This window comes from Varroa jacobsoni, unplaced genomic scaffold, assembly GCF_002532875.2.
Source record: "Varroa jacobsoni isolate VJ856 unplaced genomic scaffold, vjacob_1.0 scaffold_1318, whole genome shotgun sequence".
NCBI classification, from domain to species: domain Eukaryota; kingdom Metazoa; phylum Arthropoda; class Arachnida; order Mesostigmata; family Varroidae; genus Varroa; species Varroa jacobsoni.
Window position 1 is genome coordinate 140,082 of NW_019214220.1, and position 13,276 is coordinate 153,357.

General features: G+C 39.2%; 1 long non-coding RNA gene across 1 annotated transcript in view; it reads left to right on the top strand.

Moving 5' to 3' along the window:
* The first annotated feature begins 855 nt into the window (after nt 1-855).
* LOC111268772 (uncharacterized) overlaps nt 856-13,276 on the top strand; it is a 51,026-nt gene continuing 38,605 nt past the window's right edge. Inside the window, exon 1 of the long non-coding RNA XR_002685395.2 lies at nt 856-5,294. This is a non-coding gene — a long non-coding RNA (uncharacterized LOC111268772). The remainder of the gene's footprint in view (nt 5,295-13,276) is intronic.

Below are 13,276 nucleotides of genomic sequence, written 5' to 3' on the forward strand. Positions count from 1 at the left end.
TGGGAGGTTACTGTTGGCCGACAGTCGCCGGGGCTATCACATTTTCCTTCTGATTATTATCACTCAAGTGTTCACCTGTGTACATCAGAGGCACCTCATGACTTTATCCATCGTCGTTCTAATACTCACACTAAACAGCGGAGGGGAAGGAATATATATCGCCGGAGTAGAACGTATAAGAGATTCACTAAGAAGCGTATTTTCGTGACCTTTGTGTGAGCTTTGTGGAACTCCGCATGTGGCACAATAGAACCGCCTAAACAGGAAGGCAAGGGTATATAGACTCCTACCGATATTCCACGTCCATCCAGCTATCTGCCTTTGCTTACTGTTGTAAAAATTAGAAGAGTAAAAATAACGCTAGTACCCGACATTTTACTAACTTAATTACGAGATGTAAAAGCAAATTTCTATTCTATCTCATACAATCAAAAAGGACCCTGACAAAGATTTTGAAACAAGTGAAGCTTTAATTCATATGAGTCTTAAACCGAAAGACCCACCTAAGGTGCACTCATACACACTTATAATGTACATGTAAAAACCCTATCAGGTCAAGGTCAGCCCACCTTCAAAACTAATGACCTAGATGGATCGACCTCAAGCAAGACACTGCCCATGACCAATATAAATTTTAGGAATTATAAAGGTATAATAGGGACGATGACTTAGGAATGTTTACAACTGTAGGAGCCCCCCAACATTTGCAATCATCCGCAGCAGACGAAATCAAGAAAGGATTGGGAGCAGTTGACATTAAATTAAAATACATGTATAACATTTACTCTAATGAAATAAAAAGATCAATAATTATAAGTTTTGTTTTTATTTCTACCTCCAATTCCTCGAGGCTATCGCATTTATAACGATACACATTTTGGCGTAGGATTTGTGTCGTGGTAGAAGTATATTATTCCTTCCATATAGCTGGGATCATAAAAATTATACCACTTAGTGCAATTAACATTGGTAGTTAAATATACGAAAATATATTTTGAGTTAAACTCAGTTGATCCACCCTTATTGGATGTTATCGCAAATGTTAAGCTATCCATTGCACTTGATCTGGCCGTAAAAATCGTCCATTATTTCTTGGTGATAATTATCCCAGCATAGACTTCTATTGTTATAGTACATGGAACCGAATTTATCTGCAATTTTATACCAGCATTCAGATTTTCGGTTCCAATGGGTCCCCCAATTACAATTAAATTAGTCCTGTGATTGCGTTGCTCGATAGGGTTCGCCGGATTTTGAAGTTCCTTGAATCTCCTCTAGAAGTTAACAAATTGAGTAGGGTGGTTTTTAGCTACATGTCTGTATCCGTCACCAGGATGAGAATCTCGCAGACATTTCGTAGTTCCTCATTATTCTGTTGGGATTTACTGATGAATCCTCCTTCAAAATAGTTTCCTTCCTTTCTACACTATTCACTGGCAAGTTGATCTGAAGCTTTTGCTATTTCAAGGTGTGCACGCAAGCTAAATAGGGATTTAATCTGATTGGATTAGTATAAATACAAAATCCTCAAGATGCGGTATTCCGGTTGGACCAGTTTCGATTCCATAGATGAAATATTTAGAAAGTTTAGCGTTACTCTTAATTTACGAAAGCCCGCCTCTCGAGATAGTAGTGAAAATAGTTCAATTAAGAGGCTATGCTGATGGGAGTCTGCTACCTTAATAAGATAACGACCTATGTGTATGCTAGAGGTACACGATAGTAAAGAAATAATTGGGGCAGAGGGATCGGCCATTTGTTCGGCACACTGACAAGTATCCATGAAGCGCAAAAGAGTTGCCAATATTAGGCAAGTCTGAAAGAAAAGAAGCGATGGAAGAAATAGCAACCATGTGTGGCTTCGTAGTTCAGATAGGAACAGAGAGAAGCACTTTCAAAGCATTCAATTAACAAAAAAGGAAGCGTATAGAACATCGTACTTTTATATAACAGCGTGTAGCAGAACAATCGTTGCTAACACAGAGTACAGACGTAACACAAATAACACCTATTTATCTTCGATTATTATCGTCGATCAAGCTCTATATTGTCTTCACTACTTGTAACAGTTATAACATTTTCACTCATTCAAGTTAGGGACACGTGAGAGTGATTTTAGTTGGAAACCAGCCGTTTGAGGCCCCAGTCCCTAATGGCGTCACTGCTGGCATAACTCGAACGGGTACTTCCAACCATTTCTTGTTTACAACGTGTTCAATTAGCTTTTTCGAAGTCAAATTCGGCCTGTGGTAGCAAGAGGACTATAAACGATATAATTCGAGCTTCTAGAAATCAGTTTATCGCGTACGAACGTATGGCTTTCGTACAAGCTCAAAACTGAAGCGCTCGCGTCTTTGAATCGATCGCAAGACAGGGCGCCTATCCGCCGATGGACGGAAACGCTACGACAGCCACGGATTAAACAGCGCTCTGTGTTCGATGGTGATCGTATCTATGTGATAATGAAATGTATTTTCCTTAGTCGTAAACCGAAAACCGTTCTCGATTCATGTGCATTTGTCCAACGTCGACCAGGGAGAAGAATCATTGGAAAACGTTGGGACAAATTATGAATTTCGGTAAGCTTTTATTAAAGTCTGAAAATAGAAGATAAATTGATCGAATCGAATAGATACTAACTAAGGAGCCAATTTCAACTTAATTCTCATTAACTTTTTGCGGTATGTGAAATGCTAAAATCCGTACCGTGATCGACAGGTTATACTTTTGTTGTAAATGTTAATTTCCGCTACGATATATTCCGTACAAGAATAAGGATGGAGTCGTGCAGGTGGATGGGTTATTGGCAAACGTACTCGGAAATACCATAAAATCTCTTAACATGACATTGATGATTATGGAAACGATTCACATATTAAAGCACTCGATCACTCAAGCTAGCATCATCTTGACAATTCTGAAAAAAACAGGAGAACAGTTTCTGTCACGTTAAAGTTCCCATCTGAAATATGGCCTGATTCTCCTAAAGTTATTAAAAAATACACGAGCAGACACAATGAAAAATCAATATAAATACTAAAGTTATGGTACTGATCGGCCACCGGCCCTCAACACTAAGCCGTTTATAAACGCACTAAGACAACTGTATGAGAACACACGCCGATGAACTTTTTTACGGGCTTTGACTGTCCAACAATTTATTTTAAACGCGCATAATTCAGTGCACTTTTTAGCTAAAATTTTTTTAGCTGGTTAGCGCTAGAATCATTCATTTTGATACAAAATTGGAGAGTACTCATGGATACGGTGACTCTGCCTCCTGCTACCCTCTGACGCAGTCAAAAAATTATTACAGATCAGTTTCTTTGCTCTGCTAGCTCCGTTGACCTGCCATCTTATTTTTTCCTCCCACCCTCTCCACAGCAGTTCAAAGAAGCATTTCTATTTGTGATTCTGCTATAAATACTGGCATTGCACAACACCAATATGTTTCATATATAAAAGAAATGGCATACAGTTGCTTAATTCGAGTGCGGAGCCATCTTGGATTGAGCTTGATAATATACGAAATTTACAGACGGTTCTATTTGAGTATCAACCGAGCTATACCGAAGCAGGCTCTAGTATTTTCTACAGCCAAGAGCCGTCGTCGCTGCCTTGCTCTTCTTGAACGCTTTAACTGGCTCTCGAACGAAAAAAAAATCCCTATCAGCCGCAGCTACTTGGTGCACAATCGTGAGCTGTACCGTGTCTCTGTGAATTTCTTTTGTACAAGCACACGATTTGTTTCTTAAGCATTTCAGCATTCCAGCAGCACATTCTGCACAACAAGATAGAAAACGTGTTTTCCTTCAAGGAATAGCGAAATGCATTGCATCCAGTAGTCGTCTGATGGATAGTACCTACGTATCACTGATCTATAGGCACCTGATACATTTAAAAACACAATGCATCCAGAAATCTCATAAATTATGAGTATTATTATTAGAACAGTTACTCCGCTATGCTTCTAAGTAAATTTGCCAAATGAATTCAAAGCAACCTGCATGTCCATAGAAAGTACAGGATAATATTCAAAACTTTCGCATGATGAGAGTCGTAAGTGACTGCTGAGTTTGACACTGATCAAGCGTTTGAGTCACGTTGGCAATAGTGTTGTTCTTCGATAGTGCGCTATGGAGACAACAATGACGCGGTTTTTTTAAAAACAACTATAGAAATGTTGCGCAGAAGCATGAAGATACGACAGCATAATTTAGTATGACATGTAGATATACATATCTGTGCCAATGATAGTTAGCTATGCTCAGTAGCAACTCAGTAGTTTTCATGATTTGCCGAAATCGTTAACTATCAATAAGACTTTGTTTCATGCAAGCTAGAAATAATGCCGCCAATTTTCTGACTGAGGTAAAGCTTGATTTCCGAATACGTGGATTTCATTTGAAGAACTGCAACGACAGTCGATAATAACAGCAAGTGCAAAACGCTCACAGTTGCTTTCCAACGACCCTTTCGCCCAGAAACTAGCAAGGCATACGTCTATCAAAGTCGAAATCAGATCCTATTTAGTTGCATTCAATGGAGCCCCAGCGCTGAAGACTCTATTCATGGAGATACACAAGATGATCTGGATATACCGAAACTGCTCGGGACTTGTATATGTGCTAGCAATCAAACGATAACAATTAAGGCTTGTGTCATCTATTTTTTGCCGTTATAGTCTTAGAAAGATTAGTTTTAAAGAACAGGTACGTTCTATACGATAAGGAACTGTGAAGGCAAAAAGCCTATGTGAACCTTGGTTGGTCGTAGTCCGTCCGAATGTTAACTTCTGTTAACCATATTTCAGCTATTTTGAAGGTTTCTATTTCCCCGATAAAATTCTTTAATAAGTTTTTTCTTTATTCGATCCTAGTAGCCTTTTAAAAAACAATCCATTTTTGTGCCTAAATTCGTGAGAAAGTAATATTAGGTACTACAACCAAAGGAAGAGCTTTTAAACACAAGAACTTACTCAGAGCAATTAGCAAATGACGGCAAAACCCCCTTATCCAACCTAATAGTAATGCAATATTACCTTTGTATTATATCAACATTGGGTACGCGGTGCTACCTACGAGCGGCGTTCGCTGATGTAACGATGAACGGCATGCTACGAATGGTTGTGGAGGAAGTGGACGAAGGAGATATAGCTAGCGGACCATTTACTTCTAGCGATATTATGAGTCGACATCCTCACGCTCCATCCCACGCGGTTTACACCTACGTTTCGATGTTTAGCAAAATACGGACGCAAGGCGCAGAGCTTCGACAATTCATTTGACCGCTACGTAAGTTTGTTTGCTCTCCAGTTCTACTTGCGTGTCTAACAGGAAGTTTTGCATCTCGTTCGATGAAATCAGGATTGATTAATATGACACTATAAAAAAATACGGGTTTTTGTTCATAGGACGAATGAATTAGTGGTATAATCAGTTCTATAGCCTTTTTTCTTTCGTACCTAACCGTTCCGTCAAAAGGGTTCCAAATTAAATATTTAATTAACATTCAGTTTACTGACATTTAGCGTATACCTGTTGTTCCGAAAACCGTCAAATCAACCGGTAGTGGTAAGCTTAAAGTTGAAATACTTAACTCTAATGTCGATCCTTGGATCTGTTCGACTGGAAATGTAGACGCGTTTAATATCACTTGGTGCTAGTGCTTAATGTTCTGGCTCGAGCAAGTAAATACTCAGGCCACAGATTGTTTTCCTGTGGACTAACAAAACACGTAAGAATTTTGATTGGATCTAAACTTCAGGACCTGTTCTGTGCCTTTTCTTGTGGCATTTCAAGTTTGGCCTGGCTTCTAGTACAATTCATAATAATGATACTGCTCACGACTTGTTATCAAATTATCACGCTGCGTAAGGCTTTTGGGCCTAACCAATTCTCAGCTTTTACCTTTGTGCATGATGCTAACGATCAGATCGTATGGGGTACGGGGTCGGCCGTTATTTTATTCAATGCACCAAATAGAAATCACATATTACTTACATCTAGTTTCTTCATACCAAAACAGTGGTACTAGGGCTCTTGTCAACGAGCGTACAATAGCTTACCGTACTAGGTGTTACATAAAAGGTGTTATTGTACCTAAGAAATGTAAAGTTTGTTAGTTTTCTTCTGTTTTGTGATTTTTAGCATCGAAAAAAAAAGTTCGCATCCTACCGTTTTGTTTATAGCATTACTTGTTCTTGGACAGTCGTCTGCTAGTCAGTCCCGCGCAAATTTGATCGTTCAAGTGCCTACCATTGAGGACCTTATTAACAGGCCACATCTTATCATCCATATAATGAGAAATACTCCATTTGAACTGAGGACGAATGTAATAATGGTGCAGGGTGTTTATATAACGGTTACGTAATTAATTTTTTCCTAAATTTAAGCATTTAGGTTACCGTATGAGTATTGAGCTATCTGAATAGTTAGAACTACATCGATCTGTCAGTTTAACGTCCGAGTCTCAAATCGGTTATTTTCCGCATCGTTCCCGTTGATACGGTTTGGCCTCACAAAACGAGTATAATGTTTAGCTAATGCTTGCTGTACTTACGAGTATATAACAAGGAAAAAAAAACCTAGCTAAGGATCCTCAAAGCGCTAGATGTGACAAAAACAAGGCATTGACTGCGGCAGACCGTCACTGTACAATTTTTCTACGATGCAGTGCAAAAATCTGTATTATAACTTTTAAATGTAGTAGATATCCAAATTTCGCGATTGATAACTTTTTAAGACAATACATTTTTCGGGAAAATCATTTGCCTAAACAAGATCATCTCTTTGTTTCGAATTTTACGATCGGTATCGCCGTTAGGTATTCCATGAGACAGACGGCTGGCTCCCACCGATCACAACACGTTTTCCTAAAGAACAATGTGTCAGTAGGATTAGTAGGCAAATACGTTATCCAATAAACTATCACGAGGACCAAACAAATCTAGCTTCCCATTGCGCTCTCTGCTTAGGGCATCAATATTGTGTCGGCTAATATCAAGGTGATAGAGCTTCATATAGAGAAAAATGTTCAAAGCTGCTTATATAGGCTGAATACATTGTCTAATCGGTCCTGAAGTGTTTAAGTGAACACAATGTCTGAAAGTCAGTATAGGTATTTCAAGATAAGCTATACTAGGTACTCGTGAACATATGTTATTTTCTATTTATCACAAAATTTATCAATAACGTTTTTTGTTACGTGTAAGAAGTAACGACGTTAGAGAAGACCCGCAACGTCGAGAGGCGTCAGTAAAAAAAAAAAGCTCAGAGAGAACTCGTCTGATTCGAACGGGTTTTTGTAGACGCTTAGTATCACTAGCTATGTAACGCCAGAGAAATTATTATATATATACCGTTTTAATTTATTTTTAGGTAAGGGAATAACTTTGTTCATTCAGCCATTGAGTTTAAAGGCAACTGAAAGATCTTTATCATGCTAACCCTATTAACATTCAACTCTTGAACCTTCAATTCGGCAGGTGTTTTGTTTTCTTTGTGTCATGTATAAGACATTATAGGCAGAGTAATTTGACGGAAATATTTTTATTGTCAATGGCAAACTTGCTGTCCTTCTCAGTTTGTTGGCAGTCGTTTATCATTGGCCTAAAAATACCTTGAATCATGCCACATCTGCTTATGGCAATTTTGTGTTCCTTCATAGTATCACATTCATTGTGTTCGTCATGAACTTTATATTGTGAACATCTCGCTTTTGTGTTACTTTACGACTGTGATATTTAATTGTTATTAAGTTCGTTCAACTTGTTGTTGTTCATGATGAACATATTTTCTCTGCAAGTCGTTGTTTGTCACATCATTTTAACAATTTCTTATGCAATTTTTTATGAAACAAAAACAAACATAAACAAAAATAAAAAACACGACTACTGGGTGAAAAGAGCGGGTGAATATTCTGTTCCTTTATCTAATCACATCAATATAGTGTATATAAGATGTAGCCATATGCTTATGCCATTTGTTGTGTAGTATATGTTGCCATTACTACGATGACAACTGTGACAGATAGGTTTCGTCTTGCGCTAAGTATTGGTAACAGTGACACTATGGTAACTAAAAATAAAACGTATGTATATTGAATGGCGCTCAGGAAAACGAAGCGCTCCAATAAAGCCCCGATTCTTGTTTTTCTTGTACATTCTTATACGGTGTGCTATGTGGGAAGTGGCATTTGCTCACGGCTCGGAAAGCCTTTAGAAGAGAATCTACATCCGATTACCGATCGTAACCAGTGTGCCCCCAGAGTAACCGATAATGTTTACGCCGAAAGGCATCGCGGAAGTGGGAGGCCCGTCCGGTCTAGTCAACACTGAGGTGCTATCGAAAAGTTCTCAAAAAACCGATGAAATCGACAGTCTCATAAACACAAATATCTTATTCAGCAAAGGACATGTTAAGCCGAACTCCTCCTTAAAAGAATTAAGCAACACAAGAGATGTTTTTAGAAACTTGCTCAGGCGATCGGACATATATATGATCATTGTTTACTCTAAAAACAAATGTAAGGGAAAACGGAGCAATTAGACAAGATACATGAAAGAGATCCCGAGCGGCTCGCACAAAGCTATACCCGCAGCACCCGTTAGAGTGCGACGGCATTCAAGGGAGCGAACGGCATTTACATAAACACCAACGCTGCTATTACCTTACGAGCCATTGTCATCAAATTTGATTCATGGAAAAATTCCGCCATATTTGGAAGATGTTAAGCGCCATAAAGAACGGTTCTAACTTCCCGAGAGGCATAGTAGAACGCAAAGCCTCCAAACAGTTGACATTTCTTTGGGGTATGAAGCACCCAGTAACCATCTGTTGGGCCACTTGACGTGAGGATCTACTTGACTGTCACGTCCAAGCAATACCCGTTACCGATAGGTATTATCAAAAGGCGTCTAGGGAAGGCAAACGACCCAAAAACAAGTGAACCATTCGAACTATGTGGTGTTCGAGATCTACATAAGCCGGAGCAGCGAAATGATTTCGCCCGTGAGAACTTTTGAGCTTAGATGCTGTCATAGCCTTCAGTGCTACGCACCCACGAGGAATTGTCTCCTTTTCTGCCCAACCTTATTTCCAAAGTACCACCTTTTGAGCTTAAGAAGTATCTATACGGATTTTATCAGACGATAATGAAGCAATCTAGCCACAGCAAAAGAGGCAGACAAAAAGAACTACTAAAATTTTGGAAAACTACTAAAGCGTGGTAGTGAAAATCGTGATTCATCAGTCACCTACCTCCAATAGCCCAGAGACAACAAACTGTACTAATGGCTTCATTAACTTGTCATACCGAAACTCTCGTCGGACATAGAGACTACAGTGTATCGACCAACTGCTCATATGTTCTCAGGATCATTGAAAAAATCATATTTTTGGTATTATTATTAAAGACGTGTGGCCTTAAACGGACAGTGCCAAACGCATCTGTTCGTATAAAATAGAAACCTTGATTGGATCAAAGGTCCTCGTTAAAGCCGTTCTGAGCCTTGAAAAAACTGTGGCCGCTATTTCCGTATAGCAAATATATAGTAAGTATATAGTAAAGATAGCGTCAACGTAGCATGAATAGCGTCAACCCCTTGCGTATGTCAATGGTGCCACCTATATGCTATTTTCGAACCAGTATCCGGCAAGCTATTGGAGGAAGCGATCTCGATAAAGGTGTAGACAAGGCCAATGTATGGAAGTCTGTCAATAGCGATACTACGAGCGACATCGGATTCCTCTGGGATCCGGTAGACTTTGGTCTACCACAACCGCTTAAAAAATGCTACTTATTATTTGCTGCATTAATGATCCGCTACTTCTTTACAATAACGAGTGATTGGCGTGAGCTCGATAGTAAATCCTACTTAATCCATCAAGATACAATCGATCTTAAGTTAAAAATATCAACGACTAGTTAAAATGGGCAGGGACGACGAAACATGGTGAACTGGCGTCCTATTTGCCTCACTAAATAGTATCTAGAGTCAATGCAGCCACCGCAAAAATAAGGTTGATCAAGGATCGTATCCGTTATTTATGTCAGGTTGCCGCTAGATACTCGCGTTCCAATTTAATAACCTCAAGATCGCATCGGGAAGTCGCGACACTCCTGTACCGTAGTATGCCAGCTTGATCAAGAAGCCATAAAAGGGCCAATACGAGCTATTATTCTAAGGCAATAATCGCGTACCTCTTTGTATGATTTCATGCGAGTTTGCTTCACTTTCGCCAAAGAGACATACTGTTTTAAAATGACGAAGTATTCTTTCAAGACAAAGTGTTGAAGTGGGCAACTAATTGGCATTCAATTCATACGAAACAACGCAACGATTCTTATCTTTAACAACGGACAATTCAATTAAGCATACGTTGGGGCCTAGTTGCTGGCTCATTTCATGAGAAAAATGGGTTTCCATTGTCGTACTGGTAATTAGCTGTAAGCATACCAAAGATCCTCACTATATCGAGTACATTAAAATGTTCACATCTAAATGTTACGACATCAGCATTTGTGTTCATTGAACTCAAAACAAGTACCATTGTAATAGTGTAATAATCACTATAGTTAATGAGCCATATAAAGGAGTAGAACTTCAGAAGGCTTTCACAGGAGCCACAGCCCATATTGAGACTGCGGGCGTCAAACCCACCAACGATAGACGACAATTAAAGTGTCACTATTTCTTTTTCCCTTTCGGATCGAATGGGTAAATGATAATAACATATGCTTCAACTGCTATGAAGAGCAAAGGTCAGCAGGACCAGGCTGCACGTAACCGCTCTGCGCTAAGCCAGAAGAAGTTGGAACTTTCGCAAATCCACCGAAAAGGCAATGATTATTAATGCACAAAACTATTGCATATTATGAAAAAATTGATCGGTACAATTTAAGACGAAGTGGTGTAGAGGTTTTACGCATTATTAGCAGTTTGGAAGCGCTCCGTCCTCTGATGGTAAACAGAGTTTAGGCAAAGCGTATCCAGACGTGAACAAAAAAAAAGTAAGCCTATTTAAAATGCTACGTCCTTCTAAATCTCACAAGATTAGGCACATTCGGTGGAAACACGGCCGATGTTTCTTCGTGGAGGGAGGCTCGTTTTTTGCACTTTATAGGCCTTCATAAAAAAGACGAAGAAACAGTTGAATTCAGCACAGCTGTGGTGAACCAGATAGAGTGTATTAACTTCACAGAAGAATCGGCCGCTAAGGCTATAAACGAGCGTACTATATCAGTTGCAGCCTTTCATAGACAATCTTAATGTCACGGTATAACCTGGACGAATTTTGTTCTTATATCTTTAGAAGTCAGGACAACGTTTTCAGCCTACTGGAATTGTTTTTTTAGGTTTATTAAATACAACGAAGTTATCAGCGTACAAACAAAAAGGTACGCTGGCATGTTCGTCTGTGCAGTTAAACAGGCGGTCCATCAAGATCCATATAGCTGATCCAGTCGCTTGCAAGGTCTTGTGCGCCCTTCGACGGTTCTCTATAATGGTTTGGAATCGTTCAAAATTAGCTTTTGAGACAATGCTCTGACGTTTGAGAAAGCAGTAGAAAAGCGAAGCTGATAATGAAACAAATCAACCTTTGCAAAATTTCACATCGACTGGATGTTTGTAACAGAGATTGTCAACAATCGAAGAGTGGATAAGTGCAAGAATATGACTGACCGCTAGGGAAGATCCTTGGAATCAACGTACTCCTATTTATAAAGCTAGAGGGCTAGACAATGCATAGGTTATCGTAATCAGCCAGCTATTAACTCAAGTACCATGGTCAGAGGCCCAGTTCCGGGTTAAAAGCTCACTTAACTTTCCGGTCACCCCAACCTACTTTTCATGTCTCTTATAAAAGAAGCACAGTATACATTTTGCGCCCTCTGTAGCGTACTGGACGCGAGGCCGGGTTTTACGCGTTTGGTAACAGGTGAGCCCGTCCGAAAATAAACTGATCATTTCTTGCAGCTGTCTTCGCCCTTCTTTACTATTTAAAAGGAATACTTTAATATCGGACTGCGAAACTACTGATGCTGCTCTACTTAAAACCACACATACAATTTTGATCCAGTTAAAGGTCGAATATAACCACACGGAGGACAGCCTGTAACAATAGCTACTTGATGAGGGTCAACGATTAACTCAGATAGAAAAAAAAAGCTCTCAGGTCTAAACTACAATGGTAGCCATAAACGTACCTAATACAGTTGTACGGGTGCTCTTTATGGCCAGTTGTAAAGATTACGAGTTTGTATTGCTCTAGATGAGAAACTGGTCCTTCGAAATTATTTCATTTATCCATTAATTTAAGGCGCACATTAACTATATTAGCCAGTAAAGCTAAAGAGGTCTTTTAAGAAATGACGCGAGTGCTTTTGCTTATTTCTATATGTATGAAATCGATTCTTAAGAGCAAAGATTTCTTGGTTGTGGCACGCAGTTGTAGAATATTATCGGACATCTCTGAGACCTGCTTAGAGTTCCTATCGAGGCTAAGTCACCAAGAAATATCTAATGATGACCTTCGAGTCGCCTTCATACCTAAACAAGGTGTGATTTTTATGGATCTGCAATCAATCACGTCGATGTTATATCGTGGGTGCGTCACACGTATTTTCACATTAGTTAGGAAAAACAAAGAGTCTGTTTGTGATGTACTGCAAGAAAGCTTGAGAAAGAGCTCAATGAAGCAACAAATATGAAGTAAACGCTGCACTACTTAGTGACGATATCTCAATTCGCACTTTACCTATGGTGGTACGGCAACCAGCTGTCTAAGTCATTGCATGGCTCTTAGGCAGTGCCAAAGGGCGACGCTTATACGTACGTAAGAAGAATGTTAAACAGAACAAATATTGAGTATTTGTCTTCGTAGCGACTGAAAGCTTTTTTTTTTCGTTACAATAGGCCCGATCGCTGCGCCCTGATAACAACCAATTTCGAAATATTGTAGCGTAGAACATTGGCAGATAATATACGTTCGGGTTAAAAATAGTTTTCAATAAGGCTTTCGTCGCCTGCTTCCTCAACAATAAGCATTTTCATCTGTCTTGGTATCTTGATATAGTCTCGAAATAACGTATCACATACACTAACTCACGTTTGCGTTGAGCAGTGGAAGCTACACGATCATTTTATAGACAAACGTATTGTTAATGGCACATGTAATAGGCATTTTTTTTTTTTAGCATTTTTTTATAATATAACTTTTAATAGGTTTACGTATATCGTATTTAGGGTGCGTACAAATGTAGGGTGTTAAAT